At 44.5% G+C, this 23,499-nt stretch overlaps 1 long non-coding RNA gene across 1 annotated transcript; it reads right to left on the reverse strand.

Moving 5' to 3' along the window:
* Window positions 1-452: 452 nt before the first annotated feature.
* On the reverse strand, window positions 453-9,237 carry LOC134739938 (uncharacterized). The gene is made up of 3 exons (XR_010127111.1): window positions 9,085-9,237; window positions 4,226-4,317; window positions 453-1,038 (listed from the first exon to the last, which is right to left on the reverse strand). It is a non-coding gene; the product is annotated as an uncharacterized LOC134739938 (long non-coding RNA).
* Window positions 9,238-23,499: the final 14,262 nt, after the last annotated feature.

The following is a 23,499-nucleotide window of genomic DNA, read 5'->3' on the forward strand; positions in this document are numbered from 1 at the left end:
TTATGTGGTTGCCATCCTGGTCGGTAGCAGTTTTGTGCAATGCCTTTTGCCTTCTAGTCTTCAGAGGCAGGGTGACATAGGTGACATAGCAGGTAAGAGCTTGGGTCCTGAAGTTAGATGGGGCTGGGTTTCAAATCTACCCTAGCTAGCCTTCGAAAGCTTCTGAGCCTCAGTCTCCAGACCTGCACAATGGTCTCCTACTAAGACCTCCCTTACAAGGTCCTTGTAAAGACAGGAGATAGCGTATGTAAAGCATGCATGGACATGGGCAGCGCCCAGTAAATCATGGTTATTATGATTATTTATTCTTTTTGTCTGCCTTAATTCCATGGCTTTAATATTCCCTGGTGTTGAACATTTAGGTGGTTTTAGTTTTTGTGTATTATAAACAACACTTTTTGTGAAAATATAGAATAATTCAGTACTTTGAATTATCTTATTTTTATTTTTTTGAGACAGAGTCTTGCTATGTTACCCAGGCTGGAGTACAGTAGCATGATCGTGGCTCACTGCAGCCTCGATCTCCCAGGATCAAGCACTCCTCCTGCCTCAGCCTTCTGAGTAGCTGGGACCACAGGTGCACGCCACCATGCCTGACTAATTTTGTCTAATTTTTGGTAGAGATGGTGTCTCCCTACATTGCCCAGGCTGGTCTCAAACTCCTGAGCTCAAGCAATCCTCCCTCTTCAGCCTCCCAAAGTGCTGGGATTACAGACATGAGCCACCACACATGGCCAAATTATCTTTTCAAACTTTGTACCCTTTAGCTAATTGACAATAACAGGTACCTCATAGCATGGTTATGAGAATTAAGTGAATTAATACATATAAAGTGCTCAGAACAGTGCCTGCCACCTGGCCCACTGTAGAAACGTGTTTGCCCGCTTTATTATTATAATGATTCCTCACACCTCCACTTGTCCTCCTGCGTCATCCCCCCGCCTCCCTGCCCCCACCCGGGGTCCGGCACTCGCAGCTGGGTTAGATGATCGGCTGCTGCTCTGTCTGCCCTCTGTCAGGTGTCATTTCCCCCAGCTCCTGCAGAGAAAGAATTCGATTTGCATCATCTAAAAATTCAGCTGATTCAGAGCCTGAAATCAAGGGAAGGAAATGTCCTGGGAAGTACTGAAGAAGCCTCAGCGCTGCATGATCACCTGGGCTCGATTTCTGCTGCAATTTCATGGCCCTCATTGACGTGGGCTTCGTGGATGAGAAACGGGCTGATGGGTCGCCTCTTTCAGGGCAGTTGTTCACTATTCCAGGGAGGAGGGCCAAGCTGGCAGTGGGCAACATGGTGAGACTCTAAAGAAAGATCACAATCCCTGTCCATAGCGGATTCCTTCAGTTTCATTGAGCATTTATCTTATTACCTGGGACATCTCAACAGCGCAGAAAGCCATTAGCTCTGAAGCCAGGCAAACCTGAGTTCACACCTGGCTCAGACACCCACTGACTAGCTGGGTAGCTTGGGCAAGTTAACGTCTCTGAGCCTTTGTTTCCTCTTCTCAAAAATGGGGACAATACCTTCCACACAAGGCTGTGGCTTTGGTTTTAAAGTGTGGTAAAATACATATAACACAAAATGTACCTTCTCTTATTTATTTATTTATTTATTTTTATTTTTTTGAGACGAGTTCTCGCTCTGTGGCCCAGGCTGGAATGCTGTGGTGTGATCTCGGCTCACTGCAACCTCCGCCTCCTGGTTCAAGCAATTCTCTTGCCTCAGCCTCCCAAGTAGCTGGGATTATAGGCATGCACCACCATGCTTGGCTAATTTTTGTATTTTCAGTTGAGACGGGGTTTCGCCATTTGGCCAGGCTGGTCTCAAAATTCTGGCCTCACGTGATCTGTCCGCCTTGGCCTCCTAAAGTGCTGGGATTACAGGCATGAGCCGCCTCACCTGGCCTCTTTTTTATTTTTTAATTTTGAGACAGGGTCTCACTCTGTTGCCCAGACTGGAGTGCAGCAGCGTGATCACAGCTCACTGCAGCCTCGACTTCTCAGGCTCAAGCGATCCTCCTGCCTCAGCTTCCCGAGTACCTGGGATTACAGGTAAGTGCTACCACACCCGGCCAATTTTTAAAATTTTTTGTGGCAACAGGGTCTCACTGTTGTCAGGGTTGGATAATGTACCTTCTTAACTATTTTAAGTGGATGGTTCAATGGCATTAAACACACGGGGTTGTTTTTGAGGGTTAAGTGAAATAATGTATATAAAGCCTCTAGCACGCAAGCTAGAGTGCAGTGAGTGCTCCATGAATATAAGGGCCCCTCTGAGGATTCCTCCTGCTAAACGTGGTGCACCATGCTGTGAAGGAGAGCAAGAAGGCCTCGGTGGCTTTGGGGCTGAAGTTCAAACCCTTGTCCCATCCCTTATCATGGCCTGGCTGCCCCATCTGCAGCCACTGCTTATCGCTGAGTTGGTTCTGTGTGGAAACCTTGTCTTGGGAGAAAGAGGCAGAGGAGCTGGCAGTCTCAGGAGATCTGTTTCCTGAGAGAACTGCCCTCAAATATCTAATGGCCCTCATGGGAAACAGGGAGCAGCCTTATCAGGGTCTTTCCAAATAGATGAACTAGGCCAGGGTCTTTCCAAATAGATGAACTAGGCCAACGGGTGAAAATTCCAGGGAGTAGACTTCACTGCCTGTGGACCTAAGACATGGAAAGTCACTCCTCAGTCTTTTTGGCTCCTGTTTTTTGTTTTTTTTTTGAGACAGTCTTACTCTGTCACCCAGACTGGAGTGTAGTGGCGGCATTTTGGCTCACTGCAAACCCTGTCTCCTGGGTTCAAGCGATTCTCCTGCCTCAGTCTCCCGAGTAGCTGGGATTACAGGTGCGCGCTACCATGCCCAGCTAATTTTTTGTATTTTAAGTAGAGACAGGGTTTTGCCATGTTGGTCAGGCTGGCCTCAAACTCCTGACTTCAAGTGATCCACCCACCTTGGCCTCCCAAAGTGCTGGGATTACAGGTGTAAGCCACTGTGCCTGGCTTTTTTTTTTTTTTTTTTTTTTTGAGACAGGGTCTCACTCTGTTGCCCGGCCTGGAGTGCAGTGGCACAATCACGGCTTACTGCAGCCTTGACCTCTCAGGCTCAAGCAATCCTCATGGCTCAGCCTCCCAAGTAGCTAGCACCACAGGCACATGCCACCATGCCTGGCTAATTTTTTTGATTTTTTGTAGAGACAAGGCCTCACTGTGTTGCCCTGGCTTGTCTCGAACTCCTAGGCTCAAGCGATCCTCCCTTCTTGGCCTCACAAAGTGCTGAGATTACAGGCATGAGCCACCACGCCTGGCCTGTTTTGATTTTTTGTTTAGTCAAAGCAATATAGCATGTAGTTTGAAAATTCAATTATAATAAAAGACTTCCAACAATAAACAAGTCTCCTTCCCCACTCTTTGCCCACCCAGCCAGGCTCCTCTGCAGAGGCAACTCTTCTAGCTATTTCTTCTGGTTCTTATCTCCACATTTCCAAATAATGTGCTCACTCGTGTATTTCTTCATTTACCAATTTTAGGTAATATCTGTTGGTTTTCTGTTATTGGTAGATGAGGATTTGATGTTTTTGCACAACCTTCATCCTCTGATCACACATTTTAGTTAAATAAATATTTGGTGTATAGTTTATTGTGATTATGAATGATTTCAGTCTTTGCCATGTCTTAAAAACCACTCTAGGATCTGGTTCCTGGCTCCCTGTCACCCTCACCTCCAGCTGTTTCCCTCTCACTCACTCGTCTCCAGCATCACTGGCCTCCCTGGCTCCTCAGACCTGAGGACACTCCCACCCGAGGATCTTTGCACTTGCCCTTCTCTCCATCAGACTGCTCCCCTCCCTGACATTTCCTGTCCACTTCCTTATTTCATTCCCGACTCTGCTAAAATGTCACCTGATTAGAGAGAACTTCTTGCTCTCCTATCTAAAATAATATCCTCACTGCCATCCATTTACTCAGCTTTACTTTTCTTCACAGATGTCACACACAGACACACACACACACACATCCTGACATTATATTATATACTTATTGACTTGAATATCAATTATATATTTATTGAGGGCAGGGACTTTGTTTACTGTTAGGTCTCCCAGGGCCTGGGAACATGCCTGGTGCATAGACGGCTGTCAGTAAACCTTTTAGAGTAAAGGAATGCTTTTCATTGTTTGTACAATTTCCTACCCTCCCCCTCCCCAAAGTTAATATTTATCTTGGTTTTTCACTTACTTTGCTTTGTATGCAGCACATCCTCCAACAGCCCTTCAATCCAAGTTGTTCATACAAACGAATCAGATAATCTGCTGTGTTTAAATTCCCCTCTGCATTCAAAAGCAATGCAGGAATCAGATAAATTGAGATAAAATATCCACATTGTTAGATAAAGGGGCATGGAGGACAGAACTTAGTTGGTAGCCGAGCATCTTTGACCACAGCCCACTCCTTGTGTTAGACCTCCTCTTGGAATTGCAGGCGGCCCCTCCAAAGAGGCGGAGCGTGCTCTGGGATCTGACCACAGGCAGGCAAGGCTGTGTTGTGCAGAGAACAAGCCTCTCCAGAGGGAAGAGAGGCACCTCACACGCTGAGGCCTTTCCCAGCATCACCAATCAATACTCACCATCTTCCCCCGGGGAAGAGGGAGGGAGTGGGCAAGTGGGCTGAGAGAAAGGTCACAGTTATTCTTTCCAACACTTTCGGAAGGATGGAAGTTGCTATTAATAGTCCAGAGAAAAGAAAGGGAAGAGATACAGGATCTCTTCCTCCTCCTTCTCTATTAGTTCCTTTTTTTTTTTTTTTTTTTGGTTGAGACAGAGTCTTGCTCTGTCACCCAGGCTGGAGTGCAGTGGTGCAATCTTGGCTCACTGCAACCACCCCATCCCAGGTTTAAGCGATTCTCGTGCCTCAGCCTCCCAAGTAGCTGGGATTATAGGTGCCTGCCACCACGCCCGGCTAATTTTTGTATTTTTAGTAGAGATGAGGTTTCGCCATGTTGGCTAGGCTGGTCTTGAACTCCTGGTCTCAAGCAATCTGCCCACCTTGGCTTCCCAAAAGTACTGGGATTACAGGCATGAGCCACTACACCCAGCCCTCTATTAGTTCCTTTTTATTCCCTCTGGTATTCACCTCCTGGAGGTCTGTCTACCTGTACCAGCCTGCAAGGGTACTCTCTAGCCCTATTATCCTGGGATTTTCCCTCATTGTCACCTTGTGAATTTCCTCACCTCCCTCCTGTGTTGCATCCCCTGTTCCCTAGATTGCATTTTAGTGGAGCACAGCCTGCAGTGGCTTACAAAAAAAAAAAAAAAGGGTACATGGCACCAAAGTTCCCAATGCCTGGCAGACTGAAAATATCTTCATCCACCCTCATAATGATTAATAGTTTGGCTGGGTATATAGTCTGTGTTGGAAATTATCTTTTCTCGTAATTTTGAAGGCTTTGCTCCACTGTGTTTTGCTTTCATTACTGATGTTAGAAGTTTGATGTCATTCTAATTTCTTGATCTTTTAATGTGATAGGCTTTTTCTCTGTGAAAGATTTTAGGAGCTGCACTAGTTTTCTGTTGCTGTTGTAATAGATTACCAAGAATGTAGCAACTTAAAACAACACAAACATTTTTTTGGAGACAGAGTTTCACTCTTGTCACCCAGGCTGGAGTGCAGTGGCATGATCTCTGCTCACTGCAACCTCCACCTCCCAGGTTCAAGCAATTCTCCTGCCTCAGCCTCCCGAGTAGCTGGGACTACAGGCACCTGCCACCACGCCCGGCTAATTTTTTGTAGTTTTAGTAGAGACGGGGTTTCACCATGTTAGCCAGGATGGTCTCGATCTTCTGACCTCGTGATCCGCCCACCTCGGCCTCCCAAAGTGCTGGGATTACAGGCGTGAGCCACCACACCCAGACTTAATTTTTGTATTTTTAGTAGAGACGGGGTTTCACCATGTTGGCTAGGCTGGTCTTAAATCCCTGACCTCAGGCAATCCGCCCTCTATGGCCTCCCAAAGTGCTGGGATTACAGGTGTAAGCCACCACGCCGGCCAAACTTACTATTTTATAGTAGATCAGAAGTCCAACACGGATCTCACTGGGCCATCTAAGTGTTGGCTGGATGCATTCCTTCCAGAGGCTCTAGGAGAGAATCTGTCTTCCTGCCTTTTCAGCTTCTAGAAGCTGCCCACTTTACTTGGCTCATGGTCCCTTCCTTCATCTCAAAGCCAGCAGCCTTGGGCCAAGTCCTTCACAGGCTGCAATTTGTCCAGTTCTACCTTTTGTGCCTCCCTCTTCAACTTTTAAGGACTCTTGTGGTTACACTGGACCCATCCAGATAATCCAGGATAATCTCCCTGTGTTAAAATCAGATGATTAGTAAGCTCAATTCCCCCTTGCCATAACCTAACAAATTCACAGGTTCTGGGGATTAGAACATAGACATCCTGGGGCAAGGGGCAGTTATCCTGCCTACCGCAGGATCTTGTTTATTTCCAGTGTTCTAAAATTTCAGGAAAATATGCCTGGATGATTGGTATTTTTTTTTTTTTCTTTTTCATTTGTTCACTGTGCTAATTGGTGAACCTTTCATTCTAGAAACTCATGTTCTTCAGTCCTGGAGGTTTTCTTGCATTTTTTCACTGAAAGCTTCTTCTATTTTCTTTTTTGCTTCCCTACCCTGCCCCCAGAACTCTTATTAGCCAGAAACTGCACCTCCTGGACTGTGTCACTAATTTTGTTATTTGATTCCATACCACCTATTTTCTTTATCTTTTTATTCTACCTTTAATAGAAGAGTTCCACAATTTTATCTTCTATTGAATTTAAAACTTTTGCTATGAACATTTTATTTCCAAAAGCTCTTTCTAAAATAAATAAGCTGGGCACAGGGATGTATGCCTGTAGTCCTAGCTACTTGGGAAGCTGAAGCAGGAGGATCCCTTAAGCCCAGGAGTTCGAGTCCAGCCTGGGCAACAGAGTGAGACTCCTGTCTCTAAAATAAATAAATCAATAGGCCAGAAGCAGTGGCTCACACCTGTAATCCCAGCACTTTGGGAGGCTGAAGTGGGCGGATCACCTGAGGTCAGGAGTTCAAGACCAGCCTGGCCAACATGGTAAAACCCCGTCTCTACTAAAAACACAAAAATTAGCTGGGCGTGGGAGTGGGTGCCTGTAATCCCAGCTACTTGGGAGGCTGAGGCAGGAGAATTGCCTAAACCCAGGAGGCAAGGTTGCAGCGAGCTGAGATTGCACCACCTCACTCCACCCTGGGCGACAAGAGCAAAACTCCATCTCAAAAAAAAAAAATTATTTTTATTAAAGACAAGGTTTCACTCTTTTGCCTAGGCTGGTCTCCAACTCCCAACTTCGAGCAATCCTCCCACCTCAGCCTCCCAAAGTGCTGGGATGACAGGCATGAGCTATCACGCCTACCCCTTCTTCCCCTCCTTTCTATTTTTACTGTTACTGCCTTAGGTTAGGTTGTCATCCCTCTGTCTTGGACAACTACAAGAATCTCTTAAATGGTTTCCCTGACTCCAATATCATTACCCTCCAATATCTATGCTGGCAACGGAACTGGTATTAAAGTGCAAAAACCTGATTATTTTGTCTCCTCTTTAAATCCATCAAGAGCTCCTCTGTTGCTTTCAGATTAATTTCCAAAAGGTCTTTAGCATGTCAGGACAGACGGAGGAGAGAAGAGTTGAATTTGGAGGTTTTAAAACGTGGATGATGTCCAGAAGACAGTATCCAGTTACATCTTAAGAAAACAGTACCCAACATGGCTTCCTTCAGCCACCTACTGATGTCTTTGCATTGCTCCATTTCATAGTCAACTTCTTAAGAAAGGTGCCTCTGCATCATTTCAGCTCTTGTTCATTTCTTAACTTGGGGTAATTTGGCTTCTGTCCCCAAAACACCAGAGAAACTACTCTTCTAAGATCACCACTGAATACTTTTCTTTCTTTCTTTCTTTCTTTTTTTTTGAGACAGAGTCTTGCTCTGTCACCCAGGCTGGAGTGCAGTGGCGCAATCTCGGCCCACTGAAACCTCTGCCTCCTGGGTTCAAGCAATTCTCCTGCCTCATCCTCCTGAGCAGCTGGGACTACAGGTGCGCACCACCACATCCAGCTAATTTTTTGTATTTTTAGTAGAGATGGGGTTTCATTGTGTTAGCCAGGATGACCTTGATCCCCTAACATTGTGATCCACCTGCCTTGGCCTCCCAAAGTGCTGGGATTACAGGCATGAGCCACCACACCCAGCTGGATACTTTTCTTTACATTTTAAAATGTTTAATTTAGAAATAATTTCAGATTTACAAAAAAGTTGCAAATATAGTAAAAAACAAAACCCAAAACCCACATATACTTTACCCAGCTCCTCTAAAGTGCATCATACATAATCACGATACAATTAACAAAACCAGGAAATTAACACTGATACCATTAACTGATCTGTACACCTTAAATTAAATTTTGTCAGTTGTTCTGCTGATGGGACAGAATCCAATCCAGGATCACATATTGTGTTAGATTGTGTATTAGTCCATTCTCACGCTGCTAATAAAGACATCCCCCAGACTGGGTGCTTTATAAAGGAAAGAGGTTTCATTGACTCACAGTTCAGCATGCCTGGGGAGGCCTCAGAAAACTTATAGTCGGCCGAGCGCAGTGGCTCATGCCTGTAATCCCAGCACTTTGGGAGGCTGAGGCAGGTAGATCACCTGAGGTCAGGAGTTCAAGACCAGCCTGGCCAGCATGGTGAAGCCCCGTCTCTACTAAAAATACAAAAGTTATCTGGGTGTGGTGGCATGCACCTGTAATCCCAGCTACTCGGGAGGCTGAGGCAAGAGAATAGCTTGAACCTAGGAGGCAGAGGTTGCAGTGAGCCAAGATCACCCCACAACACTCCAGCCTGGGCAGGGAAACCATTTAGGAGATTCTTGTAATTGTCCAAGACAGAGGGATGACAACCTAACCTAAGAGCAGAGGTTGCAGTGAGCCAAGATCACTCCACAGCATTCCAGCCTGGGCAGCAGAGAGAGACTCAGTCTCAAAAAAAAAAAAAAAGAAAGAAAGAAAAGAAAAGAAAACTTACAGTTGTGGTGGAAGGGGAAGAAAATGCTTCCTTCTTCACAGGGCAGCAAGAAGGAGAAGAATGAGAACTGAGCAAAGGGGGAAACCCCTTATAAAACCATCAGCTCTTGTGAGAACTTACTCACTATCATGAGAATAGCATGGGGAATTTGTCCCCATGATTCAGTTACCTTCCATCAGTTCCCTCCCTCCCTGAACTACAATTCAAGATGAGATTTGAGTGGGGACATGGCCAAACCACATCAAATTATCACATCACCTTAGTTTTTTTTTTTTAATCTGAAATCGTTCCTTAGGCTTTCTTTCTGTTTGTTGTTTTTCTGATTTTAACACATTTGAAGAATACTGGCCAGTTTTATTGTTGAATGTCCCTCAATTTAGGTTTGCCTGAATTACTTGTGATTAAATTCGTGTACTGTGGTAGGCAGGATAATGCCACCACCCCACCCCCCCCACCACCCCCTACCACAGAGATGTTCACGTTTGAATCTCTGAAATAAATTAGGTGAGCGTGGTGGTGGGTGCTTGTAATCCCAGCTATTTGGGAGGTTGAGGCTGGAGAATCACTTGAACCTGGGAGGCGGAAGTTGCAGTGAACTGAGATCATGCCATTGCACTCCAGCCTGGGCAACAAGAGTAAAAGTCTGTCTCAAAAAAAAAAAAATGTCAGGTTATATGGCAAGGGGGAATAAAGGTTGCAGAGGGAATTAAGGTAGAAGCTGGAATTAAGGTTGCTAGTTGCTGGTATGGGTAGATTAATCCAGATTATCCTAGCAGGCCCAATACAATCACAACAGCCCTTATATATGGAAGAGGGAAGCAGAAGAGACAGAACTAGAGAGATGGCAGCAGCTTGAGGACTCAGCCTGACATTGCTAGCTTTGAAGATGGAGGAATGGGGCTATGAGCCAAGAACTGTGGGAGGGCTCTGGAAGAAAAGGCAAGGAAATGATTTCTCTCATAGAGCTTCAAGCAGGAACACAGTCCTGTGACGCCTTGATTTTAGCCCAGTGAGACTCATTTCAGGCATCTGACTCAAAAAAGTACAAGATAATAAATTTGTGTTGATTTAAGCCATTATGTTTGGGATAATTTGTTACAGCAGCAAAGGTGAACTAATACAGATTTTGATACCTACAAGTGGGGTGCTGCTGTAACAAATGCCTAAAAATGTGGAATTGAGCAGTGAGAAGAGGCTGGAAGAGTTTTGAGGAGCTTAACAGAAAAAACCTGAATTGCCTTGAATGGGCTGGTTAGTAGAAATATCGATGTTAATAATTCTGCCAGTCAAGCCCCAGAAAGAAGTGAGGGGCATGGTAGAGAAAACATATATCGCCCTGGAGAATACCAAAATAATCACAAACAAGCTGTTGGTAGAAATGTGGATATTAAAGACATTGCTGATGAGGTCTTGTCTTAGTCCATTTTCTGCTGCTATAACAGAATACCACAGACTGAGTAGTGTATAAATAATAGAAGTTGGCCAGGCATGGTGGCTCATGCCTGTAATCCCAGCACTTTGGGAGGCTGAGGTGGGTGGATCACTTGAGGTTAGGAGTTCAAGACCAGCCTGGCCAACATGGTGAAACCCTTCTCTACTGAAAAAAAAAAAAATTAGCTGGGCATGGTGGCAGGTGCCTGTAATCTCAGCTACTTAGGAGGCTGAGGCAGGAGAATCACATGAATTCGAGAGGCGGAGGTTGCAGTGAGCCGAAGTCGAGCCATTGCATTCCAGCCTGGGCAACAAGAGTGAAACTCCATCTCAAAAAAAAAAAAGTAATAATAATAATAGAAGTCTACTTGGCTCATGGTTCTGGAGGCTGGGAAATCTAAGACATGGCACTGGCGTCTGGTGGGGGTTATCCTATGGTAGGAGGCATCACATGGCAAGTGAGCATGTAAGACAGAGAGTGGTTTTATCCTTTTACCAAGAGCCCACTCCTACTATGACTATAATTAAGTACTGTTACTAACCCACTTTTATGATAACAGCATTAATCTATTCATGAGGGTAGCACTCTGATGACCTAATCAGCTCTTAGAGGTCCCACCTCTTAACACAGTCACAATGGCAAATACATTTTAACATGAGTTTTGGAGGGAACATTTAAATGACAGCAGGGGTCAATTATTGGAATAGAAGTAAGGGAATTATTATTATATAGTGGCAGAAAGCTGAGCAGAATTGTGTACTACAGTCATATGGAGAGCAGAATTTATAAATGATGTGATTGGACATTTAGCTGAGGGCATTTCCAATCAATGCATTGAAGATGCAGCCTTGTTTCTTCTTGCTGTTTATAGCAAAATGCAAGAGGAAATAAATCGAATGAGGGGAAGAAAATTGTTAAACAAAGAGGACTGAGGACTCGGATTATTTGGGAATTTATCAGGCTGGATTGCAAAAGATGTTAAAATTAAGATATTCACTATCGGGAAAGTATGCTCTATGGGAAAACACAAAGGTGTCTAGACAAACTTTTGGGAATACCTTGGAAAGATAAAAATAAAATAAAACAAAATAAAGTCAGCATCATTAGTCACATGAAAGGCTCTTTAGGCCAGGCACAGTGGCTCATATCTGTCATCTCAACACTTTGGGAAGCTGAGGTAGGAGGATCACTTGAACCCAAGTGTTCAAGACCCCCCTGGGCAACAGAGTGAGGCCTGTCTCTAAAAAACAAACAAACAAAAAACAACAACAAAAAAGATATGCCTAATAGTGGCATGTGCTTGTAGTCCTAGCTACTCATGAGGCTGAGGTGGAAGGATCGCGTGAGCCCAGGAAGTTGAAGCTACAGTGAGCCCTGACAGCACCACTGCACTCCAGCCTGGGTGACAGACTGAGACCCTGGATCAAAAAAGAAAAACAAACAAAAAAGAAGGTTGTTTAAAGATTGTGGGATTCAAAAGTCCCCCAGCCATCTCTGCAAAAGTCAAACATAGAGAAAAGTTTATCTTGAAAGGATTTGTGCACAAGCCTCTTATCTAATGGAATGAATCCCCATGACATTCACAGGAAACCCACTAGGCTCTTGAGAATTTTATTGCAGCAGAAATACTGCCAGCTTGGACTGAAAGGGAGAGAGAGAGGATGAAATGTAAGAAGGCTGTGGATCCCCAAAATTCTACTGGCAAGAAACAGGCTGGTAAAACTATTCAGCTGCAAACACCAGCTATGTTTCATGAAAAAGGAATGATGACTCAGAGGGCCAAGGTTTGAGCCCAGAGGGTGAGGTGGAGCCTTGAACCACAGAGGGTCATTACCAGGTCTTGAAAACTAATGTTTGCCCAGATAGATTTTTTTTTTTTTTTTTTTTTTTTTTTTTTTTGAGACAGTCTCACTCTGTTACCCAGGCTGGAATGCAATGGCGTGATCTTGGTTCACTGCAACCTCCACTTCCCAGGCTCAAGCGATCCTCCCACCTCAGCTTGAATAGCTGGGACTACAGGCATGCACCACCATACCCGGCTAATTTTTTTTTTTTTTTTGTATTTTTGGTAGAGACGGGGTTTCACCATGTTGCCCGGGCTGGCCTTGAACTCCTGACCTAAGTGATCTGCCCACCTTGACCTCCCAAAGTGCTGGAATTACAGGTGTGAACACCACCACTCCTGGCCTGCCTGGATAGATTTTGAAATTGTATGGGACTGATGCTTCCTTTTTTCCTTCTGTTTCCTCCCTTTTTTGAATGGGAATGTCTACAATTGCTATCTTATGCCTGTCTCACCATTGTATCTTGGGAACAGATAACTTGTTTTCTATTTTCAAACATCCACAGATGGAGAGAAGTTTTGCCCCAAGAGGGACTGTACCAACAACCTCACCTATATTCGATTTAAATGATATAGATGATGAGATTTGGGACTTTTGAGCTGATGAGACTTCAATGACATTTTGGACTTGAGCTGTTGCTTCAATGGGTTGAGACATTATGGGTGAATATATTTTTGCACTTACGACAGATGTGAATCTTTGGGAACCAGAGGGCAAACTAAGTTTGTGACAATTTGTTACATCAAAAATAGGAATCTCACACATGGACCAACAGATATCAATAGATACTTTTCAACCTACAACATCTCATTCCATATGTTGGCTTTCTTACCCCCATATATTTCTGTTTTCCTTCCTTCTCTTGAGACTTCTCAGTCTTTTTTTTTTAATTAAGACATTTTTAAATAATAGAGATGGGGTCTTACTGTTTTGACCAGGCTGGTCTTGAACTTCTGGCCTCAAGTGATCCTCCCATTCTGGCTTCTCAAAGTGCTGAGATTACAGGTGTGAGCCACTGCGCCTGGCCAGAGAATTCTCAGTCTTTTTGCTGACTCCTTCCTCTACCTGTCTCTTAGATGTCAGCACTGTTCAGAATTCTGTCCTAGACCATTCTCTTCTCTGTGAGCACACTCTCTTTGCATAGTCCAACCCATTCCCTAGAATTCCACCTCTACCTATATCCAAATCTGTATCTCCAGTCCAGCCCTCTTTCCTGAGCCCTGGACACAGGTAATCATCTGCATCCGGCATGTCTCCGTGTGGCTGTTCTAGCAGACATTGCAAACTCATCCTTTCACTGTTCACCTTGCATGCTTCCCATGCACCAGCCATTCTCAGTTCTTTGCTGAGCAAAGCACACATTCTCTTGCAGCTGTGACTCTGTTTGGCTGGAATGCTCTTCTCTCCATTTTTCCTCCTGGCTAAAAGATGTCTTTCAAGACTCATTTCAAGAAATGGGACCAGGTGCGGTGGCTCACGCCTGTAATCACAGCCCTTTGGGAGGCCAAGGCAGGTGGATCACCTGAAGTCAGGAGTTCGAGACCAGCCTGGCCAACACGGCAAAACCCCGTTTCTACTAAAATGCAAAATTTAGTTGGGTGTGGTGGTGTATGCCTGTAATCCCAGCTACTCGGGAGGCTGCCTATCACTTGAACCCGGGAGGCAGAGGTTGCAGTGAGCCAAGATTGCGCCACTGTACTCCAGCCTGGGAGACAGAGCAAGACTCCATTTTAAAAAACAAACAAACAAAAAAACAACAACAAAAAAGGAAATGACTACTTAACACAGGAACAGAAATCCAAATAAAGAAAGAAAAAACAAAAAATAAACATAAAGAAATGATTAGTTTGGGAAACTTTCTCTCTTCCTTGGATTTCAACCTGCATCCCTCTTCTGTTTGCCTTTAACAGCGCCACGGCATCACTGCATTCACCCATTAATGTGTTCATCCAGCAAGTATTGACTGAGCACCTCAGGTCCTCCAGGCACTGCCCGAGGCTCTGGTATACGAAGGTGAACAGGACTTTGTCTCCACCATCACACTGGAGTTTAGAGAAGGAAACAACTAATCTGTCAATTCCAATATGCTGCATTACAAGTCAAGGAAGACTGGGGATAGAAAGAAGTATAGGCAATGGCATCTCAGGAAGCAATCTATGCACACCTGGAGACTGGGGAAAGAAGGATGTTTTCAAGGACCTCAAGATTTCTCTGGGCCAGGTACAATAGCTCATGCCTGTAATCCCAGCTACTCAGGAAGCTGAGGCGGGAGGATAGCCTGAGCCTAGGAGTAGTGTAGCCGCGATTGTGCTACTGCACTCCAGCCTGGTTGACAGAGTGAGACCTTGTCTCAATAAATAAATAAATAAATTAATTAATTAATTAATTCCTGTGGAATTTAGAAGGGGGTGGTGGCGGGCTGTGAGATACAAAACCAGAGAGGTTGACAGGAGCCCTGATCAAGTCCCAACTCCTTTGATCTTGCAGAGCAAAGGGAGCCTTCGGAGGCATTAAAAGGGGACTACTGTGGCAATAGTCCGGAAAATGGATTGGAAGGGAAATAGATAGAAGAGGTTACAGTTACCCAAGTAAGAGATAATGGTGAGCAGTGGGGATGGAGAGATGTTGGGGAAGATATAGTTGTTGGATATTAGAAGAGAGGCAGAGTTTGAGGCTGATACTTAGGGGCCTCTCATTTTTGTCTCCCCCACAAGTTGGTCTTATTCATTTTAGCAGCCACAGCAATTAGAAAAATTCCTGGTACCTACAGGGTGCTTGACAAATATTTCCTAAATTCCATTTCTTCAGAATGACTGCATTTTAAAAATTAAAATGCAAGATAATGTAACTAGACACAATTTGAAAATGAGATTGTCCTGGGAAAACCCGGGTGGCTGTGGTAGCTGTACTTAGGGAGAAATTTCCAGGAGAGATGCAGGTCTGCTATTCTCTTGGCCCTCTTGCTTGGTACTGCAATGAAAATTGCATTTAATTATCCTCCATTTTTCTCAGAGAGTAAGAAAATCCACTTGATTGGTGCGAATAGCTGTAAATTAGCATAAAAAATCTTCTAAAGTAATTCTAAGGAATCTTATCTTTTGCCTGAGAATCTGCCAGCAGAGACCTAGGTGGGTTTTGTGGGTCCTTGTCATTATTGTGAGTGAAGCTTTTGCAGTGGATTAAGACATGGATTAGAGGGGTCAGTGCAGTCTAGTGGAATGAATGTCAGCCAGGGATAACTGGTTTCAGAACCCAGATCAACCCCTTACTCTGAAATTGAATAGGTTATTTAGGCTTTTTCAGTCTAATCTATTCTTCAGAGACAATGATCCCTACCTTGTACCCAGGTAAGACTTCCTACACTTATTATGGACCTCAGGCATGCATAGGGTCCTTTCTCCAGCAGTAGACATTTGCAAGGTCAGCTGTACATGTATCTTCAGTGTAGCTTGAGAAGATTTAGTGCCCTCCTTGTGGAGCCATTAATTCTTCAAGTAGGGTTCAGCCAGAAGGACCCACTCCTGAACACAGAGCACTTAAAAGGCCAGAGCTGTGGGTGAGAGCCAGTTCCTCCTTTTTTTTTTTTGAGATGGAGTCTCACTTCGTTGCGCAGGCTGGAGTGCAGTGGCACGATCTCAGCTCACTGCAAACTCTGCCTCCCAAGTTCAAACAATTCTCCTGCCTCAGCCTCCCAAGTAGCTGGGACTACAGGCACACACCACCAAGCCCGCCTAATTTTTGTATTTTTAGTAGAGACGGGGTTTCACCATGTTGGCCAAGCTGGTCTCAGACTCCTGACCTCAAGTGATCTGCCCTCCTCGGCCTCGCCAGAGAGCCAGTTTCTGATCTAGGAAATGTTTCACTGTGGCTGGGTCCACGGGGAAGTTGCTATTGTTTCCCAGATAATAACACAAGAAGCTAGCCAGGTGTGGTGGCTCATGTCTGTAATCCCAGCATTCTGGGAGGCCGAGGTGGGTGGATCACCTGAGGTTGGGAGTTCGAGACTGGCCTGACCAACATGGAGAAACTCCGTCTCTACTAAAAATACAAAATTAGCTGGGCAAGGTGGTGCATGCCTGTAATCCCAGCTACTCGGGAGGCTGAGGCAAGAGAATTGCTTGAAGCTAGGAGGCGGAGTTTGTGGTGAGCCAAGATTGCGCCATTGCACTCCAGCCTGGGCATGAGACTTCATCTCAAAATAATAATAATAATAATAAATAATAATAATAATAATAACATGGGTAACCATGAATATAGCACTTCTTATATGCCAGGTGTTGTTCTAAGCACCTCATGTATATTTTGTTCTAGAGAAGCGGACTTCTGGTAGGCTGCCCTAACTCCCACCCTCGCAGGGAGTGGTGAGTCCCTAGAGAGGGCAATCCACCTTGGGCTCACTGCATTTTCTCATATCCATTCTTGTTCATGGTCTCCAACACAGTGATTCTTGGGGAAACTGAGGAAGTTCAACAACAATTTGTAAAATGGAGGCGAGAATAATGGCTGTTTCCTCTGCATAGAAGCAGAGCAGCATGGCTTGGAATTAAGCACATCTGGTTGGAACTCAGAGTCACATCCTGAATGGGAAAGTTACTGGCTTCTCTCCACACCCAAGACTTCCTGGTAAAGTGAGATCATCGTATTTGACTTCCAAGGCCTAAGTCAGAGGACAGCTGCTAGCCCCACAGAGGACAGCTGCTGGCACAGCATTTGGTGTATAATAGGCACCTCAACAGACATTGTTCCCCTCCCCAGTGAATTGCCCTGCTTTCTGTCCTCTCTCCTTGCATCTGCCTCCTTAATGTTTCCACCCTTTAAGACCTAGCTGAAGTTTAAGAACTTTCCGGGCCCCCTCCACCACTTCCCACTGGAATATCATCCCCTGCCCTGGCATGGATATGGGTGGCACTCAACACTTCCTGTGTTCTTTGCTAAACCGTGAAGGCCTTGAAGGCTGGGACACCATCTTTTAATTGCTCAACAAATATCTGGAACATCAAAGGTGAGCACAGATGTGAAAATACCTGCTTTGTAATTTGGAATATTATGTTTAAAAAAAAAAAGTTTAAAAAAAATCTTTTGTTTTTAATTCTTGGGGAGTAGTACTGTTTCTAAAAGAGAAATTTTGTTGTTTTTGTAATTTTTAAATTTTGATGTAACTTCAAACACTGAAAAGTTACAGTAGTACAAGGAGTTCCTATAAGTAAGCCTTTTACCAAGATTCACCTGTTGTCTACATTTTACCCCATTCACTTTGTCATCCTCTCTCTGAACATGTTTATACAGATGTATCTTTTTCTGAACTGTTTGTAACTGGGAGACATGGTGCTCCTTTACCCCTGAATATTCAGTGTGTATTTCCTGATAAAGGTGCTCTCTTACTACTTTTTTTTTTTTTTTTTTTGAGATGGAGTCTTGCTGTTGTCACCTGAGCTGGAGTGTAATGGTGCTATCTCGGCTCACTGCAACCTCCGCCTTCCAGGTTCCAGCAATTCTCCCACCTCAGCCCCTCAGCCTCCCGAGTAGCTGAGATTACAGGTACCGGCCACCACGCCCAGCTAAATTTTGTAATTTTAGTAGAGACAGGGTTTCACCATGTTGGCCAGGCTGGTCTCCAACTCCTGACTTCAGATGATCCACCTGCCTCAGCCTCCCAAAGTGCTGAGATTACAGGCATGAGCCACCGCACCTGGCTCTTTGTTTTTTTTAAGTAGGTAGAAGAATCGAGGCTGAGGGTCCCAGATTTCCCTGTGAAAGCTTCAGCAAAGGCCCCAGGTGATGGGGGACGCAATATCTGAAAAGATGGAGCCGAGGGTGGGTGCAGAGAAGGTTGTGTCTCAGGAGCCCAAAAAGAAGGGCAGGGTGAAAAAAGGCAGCACACCTGAAGCTCCTTGTGGGGAATGTGAAAAAACACCGTCCTGAGCACCTTGGCAGGAGCTGCCCAGCAAAATGTCTGCAGGCTCCTGATCCCCACGGACCAGTCCAGCTCCAGAAGGATGTTTCCAGCTAACAGGGCTGAGATCCCAAAGGGCTTGGAAAGGAAGTGTTTCTTTCCAGAAACCAAGTCAACCAAAGACATGGCCTCTGGCCTGCGGAGGTGTCAGAGGTCAGCTTGTGGTCCCTAAGAAAAGATAGTCACACCAATTGGTCCTTCTGCCCAATAAATAAGAAACATATAAGGCCTTTGGCCTCCTAGGAAAGTACTTGACAGTGCACATTATGAAGGAGTGAAATAGCAGGATCTGCAAGAACTCTCAAAACACTGAATGGATAAACAAATGTGGTATATACACACAATTGAATATTATTCACTAAAAGGAAGGAAAATTTAAAAGCAAGGAAATTCTGATGCATGCTACAACATGGATGAACCTTGATGACATGATGCTAAGTGAAATAAGCCCAATGCAAAAGGAGAAATACAGTATGATACCACTTATATGAGGTACCTAGAGCAGTCAAATTCATGGAAACAGCAAGTAGAATGGTGACTGCCAGGGGCTTGAGGAAGGAGAGAATGCAGAGTTAGTGTTTAATGGGTACAGAGTTTCAGTTTTGCAAGACAAAAAGAGTTCTGGTGAGGGATGATGGTGATGGTTGCAGAACAGTGTGAATGTACTTGATGCCACTGAATTGTACACTTCAAAATGGTTAAATGGTAAATTTTGGCTTGTGCCTGTAATCCCAGCACTTTGGGAGGCTAAGGCAGGTAGAACACGCGGTCAGGAGATAGAGACCATCCTGGCTAACATGCTGAAACTCCGTCTTTACTAAAAATACAAAAAATTAGCCAGACGTGGTGGCAAATGCCTGTAGTCCCAGCTACTCGGGAGGCTGAGGCAGGAGAATCCCTTGAACCCGGGAGGTGGAGGTTGCAGTGAGCCGAGATCACGCCACTGCACTCCAGCCTGGGTGACAGAGAGAGATTCCGTCTCAAAATAATAATAATAATAAAAGGATTTTTTAAAAAAGAGATCTCTTATCAATACTAAAATTCTATAATTCTACTTTTTTTTTTTTTTGAGACAGAATCTCACTCTGTCGCCCAGCCTGGAGTGCAGTGGCACAATCTCAGCTCACTGCAAAGTCTGCCTCCCAGGTTCAAGCAATTCTCCTGCCTCAGCCCCTCTGAGTAGCTGGGACTACAGGTACCCTCCACCACACGTGACTAATTTTTGTATTTTTAGTAGAGATGGGTTTTCACCATGTTGCCCAGGCTGGTCTTGAACTCCTGACCTCAGGTGATCCACCTGCCTCAGCCCCCCAAAGTGCTGGGATTACAGGCATGAGCCACCACGCCTGGCCTATAATTCTATTTTTAAAAAGCAGAAGATATCAGAAATGGGGATCCCCCCAGTCCTGACTCAACCCCTTCAACTCTCAAGTAAGGAAACTGAAGCTGGGATTCTTCTGTGGCTTGCAGCTGAATCCTGACTGGAATTGGATCTAGAATCCTGGGAGAATGCTGGGAGAGCAGAGGACATGGTGTTTGCCAGGGCCTCCAAGGACACAGTCACAGAAAGGGGGCTGTGAAGATGGCAACACAGCAGCAGTAAAAGTTAACTTCCAAAGAAGACAGGAAAATCTTTTTACTGCAGAGGTGACATTTGAGCTGGTAACAAAACAACCATAGGTGTTTGCCAGGTGGAGAAAATGTAAGCTAAAAAGGTAAAAATCTAGGGATCAGTACATATGACCACAGATCAGTACATGTAACACAGAGGGGTGTTTCTCAACCACAAAATATGATATTGAGGAGAGAGGCCATTTCTCTTACTGTCTCCTGTCTCCAAAGAAAAGGAGGAAACTGAAAAATAACAAACTGATTGTGCACCACTGGCCAGGCCTGTAAGTTAAAGATTAACCCCCATCCTAATCACTTGTGCCATCTATAGACCACAGACAATGGTATAGAGAAATACTTGCCTTGCTTACCCCCACCTAGTCATGTATCCCATGCTTGCTGAATCTATCACAATCTTGTCACATGGACCCCTTAGAGTTGTAAGCCCTTAAAAGGGCCAGGAACTCTTCTTTGGGGAGCTTGGTTCTTGAGACGTAAGTCTGCCGATGCTCCCGGCCAAATAAAGCCACTTCCTTCTTTTTTTTTTTTTTTTTTGAGATGGAGTCTTGCTCTGTCGCCCAGGCTGGAGTGCAGTGGCGAGATCTCGGCTCACTGCAAGCTCCGCCTGCCAGGTTCACACCATTCTCCTGCCTCAGCCTCCCGAGTAGCGGGACTACAGGCATCTGCCACCACACCCAGCTAATTTTTTGTTTTTTAGTAGAGACGGGGTTTCACCCTGTTAGCCAGGATGGTCTCCATCTTCTGATCTCGTGATCCACCCGCCTTGGCCTCCCAAAGTGCTGGGATTACAGGCGTGAGCCACTGCGCCCGGCCCACTTCCTTCTTTAACCCAGTGTCTGAGGGGTTTTGTCCACGGCTCGTCCTGCTACATTTCTTGGTTCCCTGACAGGGAAGCGAGGTGGTTGAAGGATGGCCGAGGCAGCCCCTAGGCGGCTTAGGCCTGCCCTGTGGAGCATCCCTGCAGGGGGAATCCAGCCAGCTTGAGTGAAGCAGATCCTGAGAGCGCTCCCGGGTAGACATTTGCCCCAGTGGAACGCCTCGTCAGAGCCGTGCATGGCAGGCCCCCGCGGAGGATCAACACAGTGGCTGAACACCAGGAAGGAATTGGCACTTGGAGTCTGGACATCTGGAATATGGTAGGACTGGTCTTGGGAACTTGCCCACTCCATTTCAGTGGAAGCGTGGCCTGCCTTTATCGGCACTTTGGTTTTGGTATTGATTCTGATTTGGTGTGAATTCCTTGACGAGTGAGTTACCTTTTACTCTTTGCCCTTTTTCGTTCCCTTCTTGTGGCAAGAGTGTCGTTTTGTCTCGGAGAGGAAAATGGGTAAAACACAGAGTAAGCCCACCCTGTTAGGGACTATGTTTAAAAAAAATTTCAAAAAAGGTTTTAATGGAGATGATGGGGTTACTGTGACCCCAGGAAAACTTAGGACCTTGTGTGAGATAGATTGGCCAGCATTAGAAGTGGGTTGGCCATCAGAAGGAAGCCTAGATAGGTCCCTTATTTCAAAGGTATGGCACAAGGTAGCTGGTAAGCCAGGATACCCAGACCAGTTTCCATACACAGACCCTTGGTTACAGCTGGTTTTAAACCCCCCACAGTGGTTAAGAGGACAGGCAGCAGTTGTACTAGTGGCAAACAGGGGGGAGAATTTATGTAAAAAGAATATTATATGGTAAATTCTTGTCCTGAAATAAATTAACTTGTTGTTTAAAGAAAGGGATATTTGCAATAAGTCAGAAAGTTGAGGCATGTCGAAGAATTGTCTGTGGAAGTCGTGAAAGAAAAAAAAATGTGTTATAAAAAGGAATTTATGCAAGAAATGCTGTATAATTTCAAAGTAGTTAGGCCTCCTGAATGTAAAACTATTGAAGAAACAGTTTATGTGCAAGGTGTACAAGGAAAATAAAATATACTTTTAATAAAAGGATTATAAGGAGGCATAAGAATGTGGATTTTTACCTACATTAAAAGGTTAAAAAAATTTTGTTTTGAAGGTTTAAGCAAGTTTTGAAACATTAATTGTAAAGGAAATTCTGTGTGTAAACATATTGGCTAAAATTAAAGGGATATCATCCAGTTTTTCTGTGACCGGACATTAAAATAAAAACACAACGGGTTTTTCTTAAAGCACTAACCTGCTCTTTAACAAAAATTATAAAAGGTTAAAAAGAGTCTATAAAAATCTTACCTTATGGTCAGACATTAAAAATTGAATAAATATGTCTACAAAGTTTTATTAAAACTAAGTTTAACATTAATAACACACTAATATAAAGGTGAAATTTAGCTTATCTGTTATAAAAATCAAACAGGAAGCATTGTCAAATAAAAACTCGTGTTTGGCTTTCTTTGGTCTAAAAACTAATAAAAATAGGTGCTAAAGGAAATTTCTCAGTAAGAAGGCACCAAGGACTATAAAGTCCACTGCTGATGTCCCCACATTTAAAACAAAAGGTCAATTTCTTAGAAATTATATACTTGGTTTATCTTCCACTTTACTTTCCTTCAAAACTAAAAGTCTTTCAGCACATGTACCACCCATAGAATTTCCAGTAAACCAGCACCAGCCTGAAGATCATGTTCTCATCAAAGGGTGGAAAGAAGGAAAACTCGAGCCAGCCTGGCAAGGACCCTACCTTGTGCTGCTAACCACCGAGATTGCTGTTCGTACGGCGAAAAACGGATGGACTCATCACAACCAAGTCAAGAAAGTGGCACCCTCTCCAGAGTTGTGGGTCATAGTCCCAGGGGAAAATCCTACCAAACTGAAGCTAAGAGAAATTTAACTCTTTCATCTATTCTATTACTTCTTTCCTTGCTGTATTGCTGACCATCTAGTTATTAACAAAACCAAGTCAATTTTGCCTCAAACTATTGCATTTAATGCTTGCCTTGTTATACCCTATGGGGACTTGCCAAGTCAAAGACAGCTCTCTACTTCAGAAAAGTACCTCTGCCCCTCCTGACTCTCCTCAGACTGGGCATTAGTAAATTGGGACCATTTAATCTGGGGAGATTTTGATAAAGACCCCAGAGTCAACCAGGAGTCTTGTCCCCTGATGTAGAGCTTTTATGCTGTAGTTGGTCCAACGTTTTGTGGACCACTAAAGAGCAAGGATGGACTGCCCCAACCGGTTTTTGTAATTTCCTAAAACCAAACATTCATTTTACTAGTGGATCATAGAAGTTAAAGACTTAAAACAAACTGGCAATTAAGACAGGATAACAAGATGCAAATGCTTGGTTGGAATAGATCAAATACTCAGTCCGCACGTTAAACAAAAGCAATTGTTATGCTTGTGCACATGGCAGACCAGAGGCCCAGATTGTCCCCTTTCCACTAAAGTGGTCCTCCAGTCGACCAGGCATTGACTGCATGGTAGCTCTTTTCCAGGATTCTACAGCCTGGAGTAATAAGTCATGCCAAGCTCTCTCTCTGCTATATCCTGAAGTTCAGCACCCTGTGGGTCAGCCCCTGAGGGCCATCCAGCTTCTGTCTCCCAACACTAAGTTCACTTCATGTCTCTCACGACAGGGAGGAAACTTA

Source organism: Pongo pygmaeus, chromosome 6, assembly GCF_028885625.2.
Source record: "Pongo pygmaeus isolate AG05252 chromosome 6, NHGRI_mPonPyg2-v2.0_pri, whole genome shotgun sequence".
In the NCBI taxonomy this organism is placed as follows: domain Eukaryota; kingdom Metazoa; phylum Chordata; class Mammalia; order Primates; family Hominidae; genus Pongo; species Pongo pygmaeus.